Genomic DNA, 19,201 nt, shown 5'->3' with positions numbered 1-19,201 from the left:
GCTAAAAAAATATGCTGATTGCCATTATATCCAAATCCCTAGACCAAAAAGGTTCTGATATGATCACCATATGGGAAAACAGATGTAGAGAACAAATGTGTTACGTTCACCTGGTATCCACAGGGACGCCACCCAGCTGGGTTACTCGCTGGTATGCTTCTCAGCTTTGCCCTGATGTGGTCTGAGGGGAAGGTTCTGCCTTGTGGTAGAATTAGGCATGCTCCCGTCCTGCCTTCTTTGCAGGGCCGCGTTGTCTTTCATGGGCGAGTTCGGTCCAGTTATTTCACTGACGCTGGCCCGTTTGATATTGTTCAGGTAGGTCTTATTGCTGTTCTTTAGTTTTGTTGCTATCCTGCATGCCTTTCTTTGTTTAAAATATCTCTTTTTTCTCCCTTAGGTATGCAGACCAGTTCGTAAATTGTAAATTGTCTCTACTGCTTTCTTTAATGTTGCCTCTATCTTCCTCTTTCAGGTCGTTCTATCCGGGAGGCGTGCAGATTTGAGGAAGCTGTTCTCAGTTGCTGCGAGTGTTTAAAGATGAAGACTGCAGGTAAAATGCTGCTGCTAATGATGTTCCTTTTGTCTCCTTGCAGGTTCTGCTTCTCCGAGGTTCGAGGGAATAGCTGGACACGGTGAGCGTCACGTTGGAAGCTGCAAAGTAATGCGAAGCGTGTTGTCTTGCTCGGGTGTGGTTTAAATAGGCCCAACAAAATAGTCCAGGTAAAGTAGTCCCTAGGCTACCACACGCAAAATACTAGACCGCATAGCTTGGTTCTGAGGAACCAAGCTATGTGGATGCCTCCATGTTGGCTGACAATACAATAAAGTAGTTCCCAAGCACATTGTTTTTCATGGTGTATGAGCCTGGCACCATAAGCACCAGGACTGGCCCCATGAGGGCTTTTGAAGAGGATGCCAGGCTCTAGAAGCCCGAGTCCTGACTCCACCTGGCCAATGGGTTTGCCAGAGGGGGTTTTGGGCGAGGGTCGTGACAGCACTCCCCCCTAAGGCCCCTCCCATGGTGTTCCTTCTGTCTGGCCCAGGTTTGGTTAGGAAGTTCCGATGGAATTTCCTGATTAGACGTGGTGCGTGGATATTCTCACTGGGCTCCCAGGATCTATCTTGTGGTCCAAATCCTTTCCAATCGACGAGATAATATAGCTTGGTCCTAGAGTATTTAGAGTCCAAGATATCTTTGACTTAGAATTCTGGTTCTCCGTCAACAAGTTTGGGCTTAGGTGGTGTCCCAATCCGTGTGCCGGGTTGCATTGGTTTCAGGAGGGACACATGGAATAGCGGGTGGATGTGTAGATTAGGTGGTAAATCCAGTTTCACGGCTGCTTGGTTGATAATTGCCTTAATGGTATAGGGGCCTAAGAATCTGGGATGAAAGGTTGATGGGTACGAATTTAGCGGCTAACCAAACTTTGACTCCTACTTGATAATCAGGGGCCTTTTTCCGGTGTTGGTCGGCAAATCTCTTTTGTTTTTCTTTGGCATGAATAAGGTGTTCATTTGCCCTTTTGAAAGCCTGAGTAATGGTTGTGTGTAGAGTCTTTGCCGCTGGCATTTCCAAGCTGGCTGGAAGGTCTAGTTCAGAGGTACATGGATGTCTGCTATAAAGGGTATAGAAGGGCGTTCGCCCTGTGCTTGGATGCAAAGAATTGTTATATGCATATACGGCTATCCATAGTAGGTCTTTCCAATTCCTTTGTTCGTGGTGCAGCATGCACCATAAATATTGCTTGAGTGTCTGATTGGTTCTCTCAGTTTGGCCTTCCATTTGGGGATGGTGACTGGTAGATAGCTGAACGTCGATCTGCGCCATTGCACAACATTTTTCCAGAAGTTAGAAACAAACCGGCTGCCTCGATCAGAGACCAGAACCGAAGGGAAGCCATGTAGCTTAACCACGCCCTCCAGGAACACTTTTGCTAAAGTGGCTGCGTCTGGGAGACCTTTGAGAGGAATAAAATGGGCAATCTTTGAGAATAAGTCCACAACTACAAGGATGGTGTTGAACCCTTGGCTTGGAGGTAGATCAGTGATGAAGTCAAGGGAAAGAGTGTGCCATGGAACTGGAGGAATGTCCACTGGTTGTAGGAGACCTGATGGTTTTGTTTTCTGTGATTTATTTTGTGTGCAGACACCGCAGGACTGAATATACTGAATGATGTCCTTACGCCAGGTAGGCCACCAAAAGTGCTCTTTCACTTTAGCTAGGGTTTTAGCGATCCCAGGATGCCCTTCGATCAGTGAAACGTGATAGTTTGAAATAATATGCTGTTGTAATTTGTAAGTTGTAAGGGTAGATGGTCCTTGATGGTATATTGTTCTCCTTGAGTTTGCCATGCGAGATAGGCATTAGGATTCATTGTCAGTTGGATTTCTTTTTGTAGTTCTGCTTGTGTTAAGGCTGTCATGATACCCAAGAGTTTGTCTTCAGGTATAATAGGTACTGGGTCTGGAGTTGTTTATACTATTTCATCTATGCCCATGCGAGATAAGGCATCCGCCTTTCCGTTTCTGACTCCTGGTCGAAATGTGATTACATAATCATATTCAGCGAAGAAAAGGGCCCATCGTAATTGGCGCGAGGACTGGGTCTTGGCTGTTTTGAGATATTGCAGGTTTTGGTGGTCTGTGATGATTGTAATGGTGTGTCTGGCCCCCAGAAGGTAGTGCATCCAGGCTTTAAAGGCGGATTTGATAGCCAGGAGGTCCTTGTCTGTGATGGCATAATTAATCTCTGGAGGTGAGAACTTTTTTGACCAGAAGGCCACAGGGTGTAGCTGGCCGGTTTCCGGGTCTCTCTGTGAAAGGACAGCCCCATTGCGAGACTGGACGCATCCGTTTCAACGACATAAGGGAGGTCTGGATGAGGATGCCGCAGGATTGGAGTGGAGGTAAACCTTTGTTTAAGTTCCTGAAAGGCTTCCTCTGCTTCTTCGGTCCAGGCAAACTTTTTATTGTTTTTTCTTAATAGTACTGTGATTGGGTGCACAACCTGAGAGAAGTCTGGCATGAAGCGACGGTAGAAGTTCGCAAAGCCCAGCATACTTTGTACCCCTTTCAGAGACGTCGGTGAAGGCCATTTCAGAATGGCATCTACCTTGTGCACGCACATTCTGATGCCTCCTGGAGTAAGGATAAAACAAAGAAATTCTACTTCGGTGACGTGAAAAAAGCATTTTTCAAGCTTTGCAAACAAGCGATGTTGACGGAGCTTGGTGGACACATCAATTAACTCCCTTAAGACATAATTCATGAAATACTGGAATGCTGCAGGAGCGTTGCATAACCCAAAGGGCATGACTTGATATTCAAACAAGCCGTACTTAGTACGGAAGGCGGTTTTCCATTCATCTCCTTTTCTGACTCGGACCAGGTGGTATGCTCCTCGAAGGTCCAATTTGGTATAAATCTGGGCATCTTTAACTTGGTCTAGCATCTTAGGGATAAGTAGCAAGGGGTAGCGGTTCTTCACAGTGATCTGGTTCAATGCATGGTAGTCAATACAGGTTCTCAAGTCTCCTTCTTTTTTCGGTACGAAGACCAAAGGACTGGCTGCGGGGGACTTCGAGGGACGGATAAATCTGTGTGCAAGGTACTGGTCTAAATAGGATTTCAAATGAAGGTTTTCTGGTTCTGCGACAGCGTAGAGTCTGCCACAAGGGATTTGTGCTCCAGGAACAAGGTCGATCTGACAGTCATAGGGCCTGTGCAGCGGCAATGTATTGGCTTGGTCCTTTCGGAAAACATCCTGAAAATCATGGTAGTCACTTGGCAAGGTATTAGTTGCTCCCAGGGTTGATACTGTTGCTCTGGGAGTTATGGGGATACAGACGTCGGGTTTCTCCTCTTGGTAATAGCAGGCAGGGGAGCAGTCACTGGGGAAGGTTAATTTTTTGTGCCTGCCAGTCTATCAAAGGGTTGTGAGCAACCAACCAGGGCATCCCTAGTATTAGCCTGAACTGAGGTGCCTTGATGAGACCGAATGAAATAGACTCCCGATGTCCGTCCTGGCACAGCAAGTTTACCCTGGCTGTTCACTGGGTTACTGGTCCGGAAGCAATTTCTGTCCCATCCACGGTGGTTACCTTGTACATAGTTGGCTTAGAACACAAAGGAAGCCCCATCTCTGCTGCCAGTTCTTGATCAATATAATTTCCAACTGCTCCGCTATCGATGTATGCTTCAACGGCATGAATTCTTGATGACTGTTGGTGGTTAATTAATGTCACTGGTATTGCAAAGTGCGAGGTCAACAACTCTTTCTTCTCACTCGCCAAACTGACCTCTACGTTTGCCGAGCTTGGTAGTTTTCCGATTCCTTAGCTTCATCCTTCTCTGTGGCCCCGACTGTTCTTTTTGGGGGTTTTACTGGACAGTCCTTCAAGAAATGTCCTGGGTTCCCACAATACAAACAAAGCTGTTGTTGTCTTCTTTTGTCCCGCTCTTGTTTTGTTAATGGAGGCTGTATCCCTCCAATCTGGATGGGTTCTACAGCATTTTCAGGTACACAGGGTGTGCTATCCCTTGGTCGAACATACACGGTCCGAGGGTCCATCTTAGACTGGTCTGCCTTTCGGTCCTGCAACCGGTGGTCTAGCTGCACAACCAGATTTATGAATTCTGCACAGTCTCTGGGTGGATCAACCACCTGGGCTAAGACGCCCTTTAATTCTCCTCGTAAGCCTCGATGGAATAACGTGGTTCTTTTGTTTTCTGGCCACCTAGCTTCGGCAACCAGTCTGTTGAAGGTAGCAATGTACGTTAAGAAGTCCTGATTCCCCTGTCGGAGGGACAAGAGTTCATTGCCTACTGCTTTTTCCTGGGTATGGCGAGCAAAAAGTTTTTCCATTTCTCTCTGGAACCCCCCAAAGTCATGTAATAGAGGATCGTCATGGGTTACCAATGGCACCGACCAATCTGCTGCACTACCACTCAGGTATGATAAGACAAAAGCTACCCGAGCTTGGTCGTTTTGAAATGCTCCAGGCCTGCAAAGGAAATGAAGGCGGCACTGATTGATGAATGCCGCATACTTCCGTGGGTCGCCTGAGAACCTTTCTGGTGGTGCCAGGGGCACTGTTCAAGGTAACGTGATCTGTACCAGAGTGGGTGGTATGGCGGGGTTTTGCATCGTTGGATTGTTTCCAGGTAGAGGCGTCTGTCCTGCCTGTGATTGCAAGTATTGCCTGCTAATCTCTTCAGTGCGTTCTTTGGTCACTATTTGGTCTCTCCAGAGGGCATTAGTCTCTTGTCGGGCAGAATGAACCTCAGCACAAAGCTCTCCTAGTAATTGGGCCAATTGGTCCATTTCTGATGTCTCCATGGCGCCCAGGTGGATTTGTTATGGAAGGCTTCGCGTTCTGTTACGCTCAGCTGGTATCCACAGGGACGCAACTCAGCCGGGTTACTCACTGGTATGCTTCTCAGCTTTGCCCTGATGTGGTCTGTGGGGAAGGTTCTGCCTTGTGGTAGAATTAGGCGTGCTCTCCGTCCTGCCGTCTTTGCAGGGGTGCGTTGTCTTTCATGGGCGAGTGTGGTCCAGTTACTTCACTGACGCCGGCCTGTTTGATATTGTTCAGGTAGGTCTTATTGCTGTTCTTTAGTTTTGTTGCTATCCTGCATGCCTTTCTTTGTTTAAAATGTCTCTTTTTTGAATTTTTTTATTTTTTTTATTTTATTGGTTTAAATTCAAACCTTTAAAATGTTACACAAAACAAGACAAACAATTAACAAATACATTAATATATCCCAAGTATCCTCCTCCCTTCTCGCAACCAATGTCATATTATTACAGATGACTTAACATAACAGAATCTTTAACGTGACTGAGTCGTCCTTAAGTTTACTTAACATCTTTAGCTGGCGGCCGTTCAACTGCATTTAATCTCTCTTCAATTACAGCCAAAAAAGAAGTCAGGGGCATAATTAATTTCATGTCCAATCCATTCCAAAATTTCTTTGCCACCATTCTTCCACGCACACAGTCTGATGGTCATCAATCCACTGGCCCAAATGAATTGATCTTGCATCCTTTAGTTCAGGACATGTCTCTTTTTTCTCCCTTAGGTATGCGGAGCTTCAGCGCGGTGAACTGGCTTGGTTGAGCTCCGCTGGTAAATGATGGCGCGTTAAGAGTGCTATGATGCGGTAAGTAAGCGCTGTGCGCAGCTCTGCAAAGTCTTGCCTTTGCTAACCTGTGTTTTCCTTCCTTGTAGGTCGCAGTGTTCTTCAGCGTGAGTGGAATGTCCGGAGTGGTGCCAGCTGAGAGGCAACCAGCCAGGTAAGCCTTTTGAGCAGTCCGTAATTTGTTAATGTCTCTACTGCTTTCTTTAATGTTGCCTCCATCTTCCTCTTTCAGGTCGTTCTGTCCGGGAGGCGTGCATATTCGAGGAAGCTGTTCTCAGTAGCTGCGAGTGTTTAAAGATGAACCCTGCAGGTAAGATGCTGCTGCTAATGATGTTCCTTTTGTCTCCTTGCAGGTTCTGCTTCACCGAGGTTCGAGGGAATAGCTGGACACGGTGAGCGTCACTTTGCAAGCTGAAAAATAACGCAAAGCGTGTTGTCTTGCTCGGGTGTGGTTTAAATAAGCCCAACAAAATAGTCCAGGTAAAGTAGACCCTAGGCTACCACACCCAAAACACTAGACCACATAGCTTGGTTCTTAGGAACCAAGCTATGTGGATGCCTCCATGTTGGCTGACAATACAATAAAGTAGTTCCCAAGCACATTGTTTTTCATGGTATATGAGCCTGGCTTTTGAAGAGGATGCCAGGCTCTAGAGGCCCGAGTCCTGACTCCACCTGGCCAATGGGTTTGCCAAAGGGGGTTTTGGGCGAGGGTCGTGACAAAATGGCTAACGCAGGTATTAATGAAAGTCTGTTGGCAAAGAACCTTGGGAGAGCAAAGATGAAGTTTTGGATGTCTGATTGGATTAAAACAAGAAAACAGTGCAAGAGGTACGTTTCATAAATGGATACTTCCCTTCAAAAAATCTAAACCAATTACCCAATTATATAGAAAAAACATCTGAATATCCAATATCGGACAGAGATGATGAAGTTTAGATCTAATTTGGTTCCTACAAGAGCAGTTCAGGCAAAATTGAACGTGGAAATTAGTAACATCTGTAGGTTTTGTGAAAACAACGAACCAGAAACAAAAACATAACTTCGCTAGGCATACATTTTTTGCAAGGTTTTTTAAGGATTACATTTTAAACAATCACGATATTATGTGGGCAACAATGTGTGAGGCATGATGGCTATCTATGAATATTACAATGATTGGTTATTTGGAGAAAATAGGAATTCTAGAAACTTCAAACATGTACCAGAGTTGAACTGCCAGGTAAACATGCTAGATTGTATGGCTTATGACTGTTTAGTAATTAAATGACATGACTGTATTGTATTATGTGTATTATGTGTAATTTTATTAGCATGATTGCAAAAACTTTATAGTGGTTTTATTGACATGTAAGAAAGATATGTAGTGGTTTCATTGTTTTACTGACATGAAGGAAAGAAATATTTCTGTAAGTGATTTATTGAATTGAATGATAATAGTATATTTGTAAAGTTGTATTTCAACTAAATCAAATAAATAAAAATAAAAGAACTAAAGAACACACACTGTAAGAAACACAATTTAAAACCCATGTTTTTATGACCCTCATATCTTGTATGCAGCGCATCACATGAACTATATAAGATACAACATTTGTGCATAAAACATTGTTGTTTGCTATGCACATTCTAATCATTGAGTCATTGGGAAATAAAATCCAAGGTGGACGCTACCCCTGTCATTTCCTCCCACTTCCTCATCACATCTTGTCTACACCTGATCAACAAGACTGGCAAGAATATGACGAAAAAGAACCATTGGGTTATTGGGAAAAAAACATGGTCGATTGAAAAAAACAACTACATGAAACATGGTGTGGGTGTCTTCTGCTTTACCTCCACTCCAAAAACAATCACAATGCTCAGAAAACTGTTTCTGATAAATCAAAGTATTTTGGATCAAGGAGTAACACAGTAAGAAGGACATTTAGGAAGTGCAGTGTACTCTTTGTATAATAAACCATCTCAAAGTTTGAGAACCTCAACTTTCATCTACCACCTTGTTCAGGTACATACACATGATGTGGATGAACCCTATTGGAAGGCTTTTGTTCAACACAGTTTGAGCACATAGGGCCTCATTATAAGTCTATTTGCACCCTTTATGGACCGGCATACTACAACTCTGCTTTCCTGGGCCTGTGCGCCTAGCACGTCTGACCTTCTACGCGCAACAGCGACAAAAAGCAGAGTTGTCTTGGACGCGCTGGCACCGTTATCAACTGTGCCAGTGCTTCTATGTCCCTACTCCCATGGCGTACTATTGGGGTCCATGGGAATGGGGACTAACATTTTCTGCCACCTGATATCCCAGCCACCGGGACTTGTAACGTCCCCTTGGCACTGGGATATCAGGCAGTGGACTCTGCGTTTCAGTCTAGCGGCAACCCACTGGTAGCACTGGCAGAATTACCGCCAGACTTGTAATGAGGCCCATAGTCCACAATCAGCAGACCACTGTACAAGAAAGAAAACCTTTACCCTCAAAAACCTGCATACAAAAAAATAAATAGATAAACAAAAATACTATTGAATTTAGACAGATTACTAAAACTTGAAAAAAAATCAAACATTAACTGTAATTAAATCTGAGTATATGAAAAATAATACCAAAGTATGTCATCTGACAATAGTAATACATTTAACTGATACACATTTTATTAAGCAGGTAAAACAATACATGAACATTAAACTAACACTTAATCTAACTAGGCCCAAAATGATATGATGGGTTATTTATACCATGCTTAATACCCAGAGGTTTCTAAGCACCTAAGCAAGGACCCGGGGATCAAATCTATGTTGCTCCATGTCGTCTTTCTTCCAAAGCAAGAATGTTGCCCCTGAGCTATCCTCCAGAGACTGATATTGTGCCAATATATATCATCTCATTCCAGTGCTAATTTAGTTGACACATAATACCCCAAATAAACTCTTAAATATTTAAATCTTTGCTGGCTTTCACAACAGACACACACTCAGCATACTGTACTGTGGAAGGTCTGCAATGAAAATGAGAATACTGCACAAACTGGCGGCTTTTATACTTTCCAAAATGAAAACCACAAAAAGAGGACTATTTTGAAATAAAACTAGTAAAATTGATTACACCTTTTCACTACGACCTATCACAGACACCTACACAAAAAGAACAGTAAAAACAACCGATAACAAAGAATCAACAGAAATCAATTTCTCCCGTAACTGCGCTATCCAAAGCAGCTATAAATCTTGCATTGGAGCCACGGCTACATGCACATTCGTTTTGCAAACTAAAAATCAAACTAAGCCAACCTTTAAAACTTCAAATTAAACAAGGGATCACCTAAGCACATTAAATAACAAACATTAGTATCCGGCACGCGCGGCTGAACAGGAATACTGTGTGGTGATTGGCTCATTTGCGAGCCATACCACATGGTATTCCCGTCCACACTGTGCATGCCGGATACTCTGTTCCCGGTGAGGGGCGTGGCAGCCCCTCAGCCAATGAGGAGGCTCGAAACGGGACAATCCCCGCTCCGAGCCTCCCCATGGCTGGAGGCTTCCTTCGTCCCCCACCCGGGCCGCAGGTAAGATTTTTTTTCCCCCAGCCTTTCCTCCCTCCTCCCTCACCACCCCACTTACCTTCTATCCCGCGTCTCCGGCGGGGGACGATGGAAAGCTCCAGCCGTGTGGAGACTCGGAGCCTCCACACGGCTGGAGGCTTCCATCGTCCCCCGCCGGAGACAGCGGTACTTTATTTTTTTTTTTCTTCCTCCCTATCCCCTCCCTTCCGCCCTCCCGACCCCACTTACCTTCTTTTTTCTTCTGGTCTTGGCTATCACACGGCCAAAAAACACGACGTACCATTCACCGGCATATACCAGCGGCTGCACAGGTTGTTCATTAATGCCTGTGAGTAGCAACACTGCGCTGTAAATTGGTGTCGAGTAGCCGCAGATAAACATGTCAGTCCTTCCTGTAGTTAGGCGTGATCCTGAATACACAAATCACACCCCTTTTTGTCTAGCTGCGGTTATAAGATTTTTATTTTTTTTAAATAATTCTGAGTACGGAATACGAATGACGAAACAGACAGTAGTGATACAATGTTAATTAAAAGGTCAATACAATAAATGTCAGCTCATTATGCAAGATAGATCGATGATGAAGAGAGCTTAATATACAGGTCAGTGCACTAAGTGAGGATACATTTAATGGGTACAATTACACAAGACATAGTAACATAGGTGAAAAATCAAAACCTACAATAAATTGGCTAAGGCAGCTAAAACTAGAGCAGGGTGGCTGCAGTGGCTACCTATTCATTATTTTAAATTATATATTGTATAATATATATATATACATATATTAGGTACATAGGTAAATAAACAGTACTTCTTTTCCTTGTTTTATTTTTCTTCTAAGAATTTCCATTTTAATAACCACACTCCCTTTTGTATTGAATTTCTTTATTACAGTATCTTCTTTTTTTCTCCACAGTCCAGAGTCTCCCATGTAAAAAAGTATGGAAACACACAGCCAAAATTAACAAGATTCCTGACTACCTACCCACAATGTCACTTTAAAAAAGAAATAAAACACAAACACCCAAAAATAAATAGCTGCAAGCAGGGAACTACTTATAAAACCACAGCTTTCTGTAGTCCTTTCTAACCTCAGCTATAGCCATGAATATCAGAAAAATGGCTGGAAAAAAATGCTTTCCTGCCCCCCCCCAGGGCCCTCACCAAGTTCACCCCTCATCTGTGCCAGCTCCCTGCACTCCCCAGTTGGCCTCCTCACCTTCCCTGCCATCTCTGTTTCCCCACACAACACACACTGTTTCTGTGATGCAGTTTGCTTTGAGATGTCAACTATTCGCTACTATAACCACAGCTACAGAAAGCATTGTGTTGCAAACGTAGTCCCTGGTCCTGCTATAACTTTCAAATTTCACTTGTTATCCTCCAGCAACCTCCCCACCTCTAGACTAATGTCATTTGGAATTATTTTAACCTGCGGGGGGCATGAGTCCCTAATCACTTTCAAAATGTCAGTCAAATCTGTTACTCGAATCAAATGTTATTAACGACCGAATTTTCCTATGGGAGTGTGACTCACCTTAACTATAGGGTGGCTATCATCGCTCTATAATATATATATATATATATATATATATACACCCAGATGGCCACAACAATGACGATGAGCTCTATACATTTGTGGGAAACTAAAAGTGGTTTTATGACTTTTTTGATACTTTTTTGATGCTTTTGATTTATTAAGAATATGGATGCTTTATCCTAGAACATGAGGCCACTGTAGGTTTGCTTTTCTTTGTCATATACTTTCTTTTAACACACTGTTTTAGATAATAGTCCTTACATTTCTTAACATGTAGGAGGCTTTTTTAAAATCATCACATACATATTTGTTGGAACATGGTTGAATTTTCTCAACTTGTTACAGGCTTCTTTAAACACATGGTAAATACGCCATTCCCTTTGTTTCCTCTCTCTCTTGTCCCCTAGTCATCTTTTTCTCCCCCCCTATTTTGGAGTGAACGTATATAATGAAAGCATTAAGTACCTTATTTTGGGCAAAGAGGCTTTTATTAACTAGGAAAAATGTGGCATGAATATTGTGTTTTATCACTCATGGTACTTATAAACATCCCAGTCAAGTTATATACTGAATGCATTAAGCACTTGATTCTTATAAGAAGATCTCTTCGTTTTTTATAATCAGTGAAGACCTTTGCAAGATTGTTGTGTGGCACTAAGCACTTTACTTGTAGCATTTGTCACTTATATGACATAGAATATCTGCTGCTATTATGCACAATGCACTTTACCCAACATGTAAGCAACAGTGGAGGCGATGAAATATTGACTACTATGATGCACACTGCATTCACACATGGTGCTTATAAACATCTTAGTCAAGTTATATACTAAATGCACTAAGCACTTTATTCTGACAAGAAGACCTTCTTTCTCTTTTTTTTATAATCAGTGAAGACCTTTGCAAGATTGTTGTGTTGCACTAAGCACTTACTGCATTTGCCGCACTTGTAGCATTTGTCACTTATATGACACAGAATCTTGCTGCTATTACGCATAATGCACTTTACTCAGCATATAAGCAACAGTGGAGGTGGTGAAACATTGACTACTATGATGCACACTGCATTCTGTATTTAAAAATGAGAAATTATTGTTTTTACCCCTTGTAATATTGAGAGACATTTTTCTGTCAAAAGTATTCTAATTAATGCTATTATGCACTAAGCACTTTATTCAAGGTAATAGAAACTTGGAAAAATTGGAAACATCAGCAGCTATAATGCACACTGCACTTTGGTAATGGCATTTGAGACTTTACGATATGATAACTGTAATGGAAGTGACCTTCTCTCAAAAGAATGTGAGTCATATTTTTGATATCTTGTTAACATATGTGAGAAGCTGTGTAAATACATATTGTCATATTGTACAATGCACTTTATTGAAAGCGCGAGGCACTTCAGATATATGGAAATTGCAATAAGGGAAGGAGATAAGAAAGTATCTCTAAAAAAAAATGAGTCATTGTGGACAATTTGGGGATTGCAATGTTTGTTGTCAGAACAAAAAAACACATGAAAAAACACAAGAAAACGCCAAATATTGCAAAATAATGTATAATTAAAAATATGATTGATTGATATGGGGATAATATAATAGCCTATGAGCATCTTGGTTGGTATTTTGTAACATCATTAAAAGCAACACATTGGATGCAAAATATATATGTATATACCTTTTACCATTCCAAGATGTCACTCAGAGAAACACACAATAGGTCTGAGAGGGAAACTCAAGGGAAAGCAAAGAAGGACTCTTTTTCTCGTATGCACAAGTGTTTAAATGAGAAGCCTGTCATTTATGTTTACAACCAGACGAAGCCCGTCAGGGTGAAACGCGTAGTTGTTTTAGCTCTCTCCTGAGCAACTTGTCCACTGTACTTTACAAATAAAGGACGTTTGATGGAGATCCTTTTTTGACGTATCTGGGTGATTTTTAAGATTGAGGAAGAGTGCCGTCCAGGAAGTGGTATTCCGCTTTCTTTTTCTTTTTTTGTTCTTATATTCAGTAAAAGTTGCGCTACTAAAAACCTATGAAATTCAGGGAAACAAACTTTGTTAAAGGGACATTATGGTTCCAAGTAAAACCGAAAAACCCCTGAAATTCGCCTGTTATAGTAACCTAAGTTACCATAACTCATGCCACCACCATGCTAAGACTAACACCCAGGACATCAAAGATGACATCGTAAATATCATTGATGACATCACTGATGACATCACATGTGCCTTTACTTTTCATGAAAAGTCTGTACAAGGGATTGTTATTGTAATGTTGATTTGAAAGTGTCAAGGATCATTGGAATAAATATCATGAGGTACGTAGCGCATTAAGCAATGCATTGATACAAATAGCATTCTATTATGAAGTCATTTCCAGTATAGTAAGCTACTGCTGTAGAAACATAGGCATAGTGAGCAGCATACAGGATGGAGGAGCAATATTAATAATCGTGCCATGCTGAATAGTAAATTGATAAATGCTTCCTAATTTGAGTTTTGCGTACTGTGAAACAATTAATAAGTAGCTAATAAAACCTACTTACTACGCAATTGCATTATTACAGACAAAACACAAAGAGACAACAACACATACACATTTGAGCATATACAGGGAAAGTGAAGTAAGCGAATAAGCAGCAGTACTACCAGACAACATTTATATAACCTAACTGATTATCTTCCTGCACAGAAATTATTGCTCTGCTCCCTATCTATAAGTATCACATGATGTGACTGGACCCTAAGGAAAGTAGTGTGAGTACAATGTATACAAATATGAGCATATCCAGGGAAAGTACACTAATACAAAAAACACCAAAACTATCAGAAAGTGCTGATAACCTTACTGATTATCTTCATGCACAGAAAGGATTGCTGTCTTTCAAGCCTGTGTCTTCCCCTATGTATATGTTTCATATGTTGTGAGTGGACCCTAACGGAATTACTGTAAGAACATATTTGAAGGGTAAGTCTACAGATATAGTACCTTTCAAATTTTTTGTTCCTGACTGTTACTGAAGAAAACCATGTGGCATAGATATGTCAGTAAAGAAAAAAGGGGGAGCCAGACATGTGATGTTATCAGTGATGTCATCAATGACATTTATGATGTCATCTTTGATGGCCTGGGTGTTAGTCTTAGCAGTACATGGTGGTGGCGCGAGTTATGGTTGCTTAGGTTACCATAACTGGTGAATTTCAGGGATTTTTTGGTTTTACTTGGAACCATAACGTCCCTTTAACAAAGTTTTTAGTAGCGCAACTTAACCATAATGGTTCTGTAACAAAGTTTTTTCACTGAATATAGATTTAGATAATATAAATTTGATAAATGTTTACTAGGATTCCCTTAGTTTCTCTACATATAACATAGAATATACTGAACCCCCTACCTGCGCTAGTGGTTCTGATGTCCGAGGACTATACACATGTCTGCGGACGGACGTGGTCAACAGCAACACTATCCAAAAACTCAAGGGGTATCTTACATTGTTGTATCATGCAATAAAAACACTGAACATGTTCAAAAAGCAGCACATAAATACATTACATTCAATAATACATAAAAAGTGGAAACTGTATAGGTAAGACACCAACTGTTCAATTACATAGCATATGCAACATAATGGAATATACCAAAACAAAATAAATATGCATCGAACAGAATTACCTCACAGAAACTGCATAGCAAAAATCAACAGCACACCTAAGCAGCAGTAACAGCAAAACTTAGCAAGAAACTAGTGAGTATACTACATTTATTGTATATATTTTTTAACTTTTGTATTACGTACACTAAAAGTAATATATATATATTTTTCATACAGAGAAATGTATAGTACTTTGGAATGACTGAGAGACAATTTTCCTCGGGATGAAATGAGTGAAAACAGTGATACTAATGGTAGACACTACACTTCTCTATATAAAGCAATGAATAACCATTACTTTATGTGTACTTAAACATTTTTTGTTCACAGACCACACAGACATTAAAAATAATACAGAAACAGAGACCTTAGGAAATCATCTGCAGCGAATGGAGCAAACAATGTATCTATTAAAGGAATAGTATGCTCAAAAATATTATTGTCCCGAGGATTCAGCATGTGTTTTTAATCATACGCTGATCAATTGTACAAACATTTCCTATGCACCTTACTGTACTTTTCCTCTTCTTTTCTTTTTTACACATGCAAAATCAGGCAGCAGGGTGTGGCCATCTTGTGATAATCTTATCTGTTGCCGCATCACCCAAGGTGACTGCCCTGGCAGCACTAATTCATATGCCTCGGCCCTGAGGCTGACATCACCAACCTTAGTGATAATCTCCGTCTATCTCCAGGACGTTACTGGGCAGCATAGCCAAACGCACCCAGTCATCATCTGCGTGTTAACGTTAGTTGACGGACAACCCGGAATATCAACACACATCATCTCACAACACAACGCAAACTATACTTTTAAAGGAAATAGCAAAACTGTACAATTTGTAAAGTACTTTTAGTTCACAATAAGTGCTCCGAGAACATCCGGAGATTGCCATAGTCAAGCAAATGGGTAATTATTTTCTTTGTTCTCCATCCACAAATGTTTATTGTGAGTCACACGGTGTTCCTTTTGGGTATAAGAAGCGCATTAGATGCACCATCAATCGCAAGGCTTTGGCATCAGCTTGGCGCTAGGCCACCGTAAACGATGTCAGGTTGCTACTTAATGCTGGTACTGCTTAAGGGCATATTGGCCACTGGCGATCGTCCCAAAAAAGGGTTAATGTGATCCAGCCATTGAAGTGTATCTGCAGCTGCCGGTTAAAAACATGTCAGTTGGTATCTGGAATCGATGACAATTGCAGAAAGGCAGAATGTAGCTGTTTCAAAAACTTAACAGAAATGTGTGTCAGTAGCCGATCTTTATTACAATTTATCATTTCACCCATTAATTCGGCCCCGGGTTAAAACTAATGATGAACACGGATGTGAAACAATGGGAACACAGAGAAAACCACATGGAAAGTAGTTCAATATTGGCTTCAGAGGTTAGTGCTATGGAGTATGTTCAGCCCGAAATGGGATGCGGAGGCTGACGCTACAATCAGGGAACAAGGTAAATGCAAGAAGAACACATAGACGGAATTTTAATTAAATATTAGCATTGGATTAGGCATTTGTGGAACCTGGGGGAACCCAGTGGTGCACTGTATGCATCTCGATGCTGGACTGGCCATGTGCCCAGGACAAAGACAAGTACACACACAGGTTGTATTTGCGTGTCGTTGCAATATGCCATAAAGAACAACCGAGTACAACGTAAGCCAGCAATAATGGTAATGGTAATGGAATGATAAGTTGACTCATTGCCCTATAAAATCGTCAAAAGTAAAACTTACTTAATATTCAGCATTTCCATTCTCTCGGCATAATGTAGAGACTCCGTTCAAGTCAACAAATTTTCATAAAATGAAATTACATATTCCTTTGTCCAATTTTGGAATGGTGACCCTTATCATATTTAACGGTATTACACCCCTCCCTTCATTCAAACCTTTCAGAATCTTCGCCTTCTTTCAAGGTCAAACAACAATTGAACAATATACTGTGTACGATGCGTGGGTTTCCTCAGCTCACAAGCAAAAATTCACAACCACTGACCTCCACTCAGAATGGGAGCCAATAGCCCTTCAGACCATAGTGGCATTAAACATGTTTTTGAAAAACATATGAATTGTTTGCTACCATCCACCAATGATGTGCAAAATTTGTAGTGATTTACTTTCTACCTCTGGAGAACTTTGCACTCTCCCAGCGACTTCCACAGCCAGCCCACACCACCCGTCAGCTCAGCCCATCTCCGGTTTACACAGCAAATCACATAAACATTTTTGGCAAGGAGCAAGTCTGGAGCCCTGACAAATCTGCTACAACCACATCTGGCCAGGCCACGGTCCCCTGAAGAACCAATGACCGCAGTTATGTATTAGAGTCCCTCAAGTTGCACACGTGTGTTTGTACTATCCCACTTTGGGTCAGCAGCAAGGTGAAGGGTGTGTGGATCTTGCCCCTGAGACAACCTGCAGGGATCTAAATTGATAGCTGCCAGGTCTGGCATATCAGAGCTAGAAAGGGGGTGGAGTGACACATGTTAGTATAGGACAGAATATAATGCGACTGGGCTCTTGTTTTATTGGGAGGAACTAGGGGTGGTCCGCAAAGAAGTGTCACACTTCTGGTACATGAAAAGAATAGCTTTGTAGGGGAACAAGGTTGAGCAAGCAGTAATTTTCCAGCAGCGGGGAACATTTATTGAAATGGATGAACAACTATAAGTAATGGTTTGGCCCTGACACACACAGGACAGTGATGTCAGGGGAAGATTTAAATAAATACATTCTTAGTTTGACAGAATTACAGAATGACAGAGTCAGAGACACAATCACACAATGTGGCAAGGGCCAGAACACTGCTGAATGCACATACACTTGATTCACTGAACAATTGAAACAACCATTGAAGAAATTTCTGTTGTGCTTTATTTTGTTGTTGATTTTGATGACACAAATGTACTACACATTATACAGTTCTGGTTGCAACAGCGTGAGGGAAAATCTCCTGTACTGACCACTGACACTGAAGAACGTTTCTCTAATGGCACCAACAACACAGGCGGGTATTACTCGTCGAACGCAGTATCCAAGTCTCCCATGAAGCCACCATGTAAACAAATAGGACACCAGCCTGTACCACCTGTGAAAGAGAAAGATACAAACTGTTTTTAAATGAACAAAATAAGTGTATTAAACCTTACTTGACAATGACAAATCTAGTATCCAATGGCATTGTTGTCAGTACACATGTCACTTAGACATTATTGAACGACTATGCATTCCATTACATTTGGGACGCAAAGAAATATTGCTTCATGGTTGTACATGAAATAAACATAAGGACAACACTATGATTTCCCCAAATTGCGAGTGATGTAAAGAATTGCAAGAGTACCTTTGTTTGCCATTAATCGATCAAAGTTACGACAATATAGGAGTCAACCATGAAATGGCAGTGGGCTACGTGACACCACAACTAGAGTACACTTACTCATTACTTGGATTGCAAGGGCGAACTGTTGCTCAAAATTTGTGCATAAGCACCATCATAAGCACTTCCACATGAGGGAATCCAAGATGTACAGCCACTCCACAGTGATCTGCATGCACCTCCAACCAATTTATCCATGAATCTCCCAAAATCCAGACTATCTGCTTTCAGAAACACACAACCATAGCTATATGCTCTCCTCTCAGGAAAAATATGTTCTGACAAAGTCTGTGCTCACACATCACACCCAGTAAACCCTATTGACCAATCCCTTGCTCTGATAAGTCTCATTTGCATGCCTCTCAGCCTCAAAATCCCTGTAAGTAATACGCATGTCCATTGACAAATCGTAAAATCTGAGCGTGGGGAATTAAAATTTAAATAGTGTGCCCCATTTCCCCTTTTGAGATTGGCTCTGAACAGACCCTTTTTTTGTTTTTTCTCCAGATGCTTCAGAAACGCCTTTTAGTTTGTATTTGTTTTGTTTTCTTTTCCTTATTTTCCTCCAGAACTCTTCACATTAGCTTCTCCAAAGCAACTCTTATGTTCCAAAACAGCATGGCATTTCCCATAAAAGATAAAGACATGCCATCTTCTTTAAAGTAGTCAACACTACCAGAGTCAATGTTGTCATTGTTGCAAAAGAACATGACAGCTCTAGTCAAAAAAGCAAACAGGCCTTGGTTTATTAACCAACTACCAACATTTTGCTGAGGACAAAAAAGAGAACTATTGTCCTATATTGCCCTAGATATCAAACCACAAAATCAAATTGGCATTTTGGAGTAGTTTCATTACTGCCTGAACCAAGTTTTGCAGATCTACCAACAAAGTAGGGCACTTACATAACCCA

This window comes from Ambystoma mexicanum, chromosome 6p (genome assembly GCF_040938575.1).
Source record: "Ambystoma mexicanum isolate Mex_15411 chromosome 6p, UKY_AmexF1_1, whole genome shotgun sequence".
NCBI lineage: Eukaryota > Metazoa > Chordata > Amphibia > Caudata > Ambystomatidae > Ambystoma > Ambystoma mexicanum.
Note: the sequence above shows the minus strand (reverse complement) of the source record.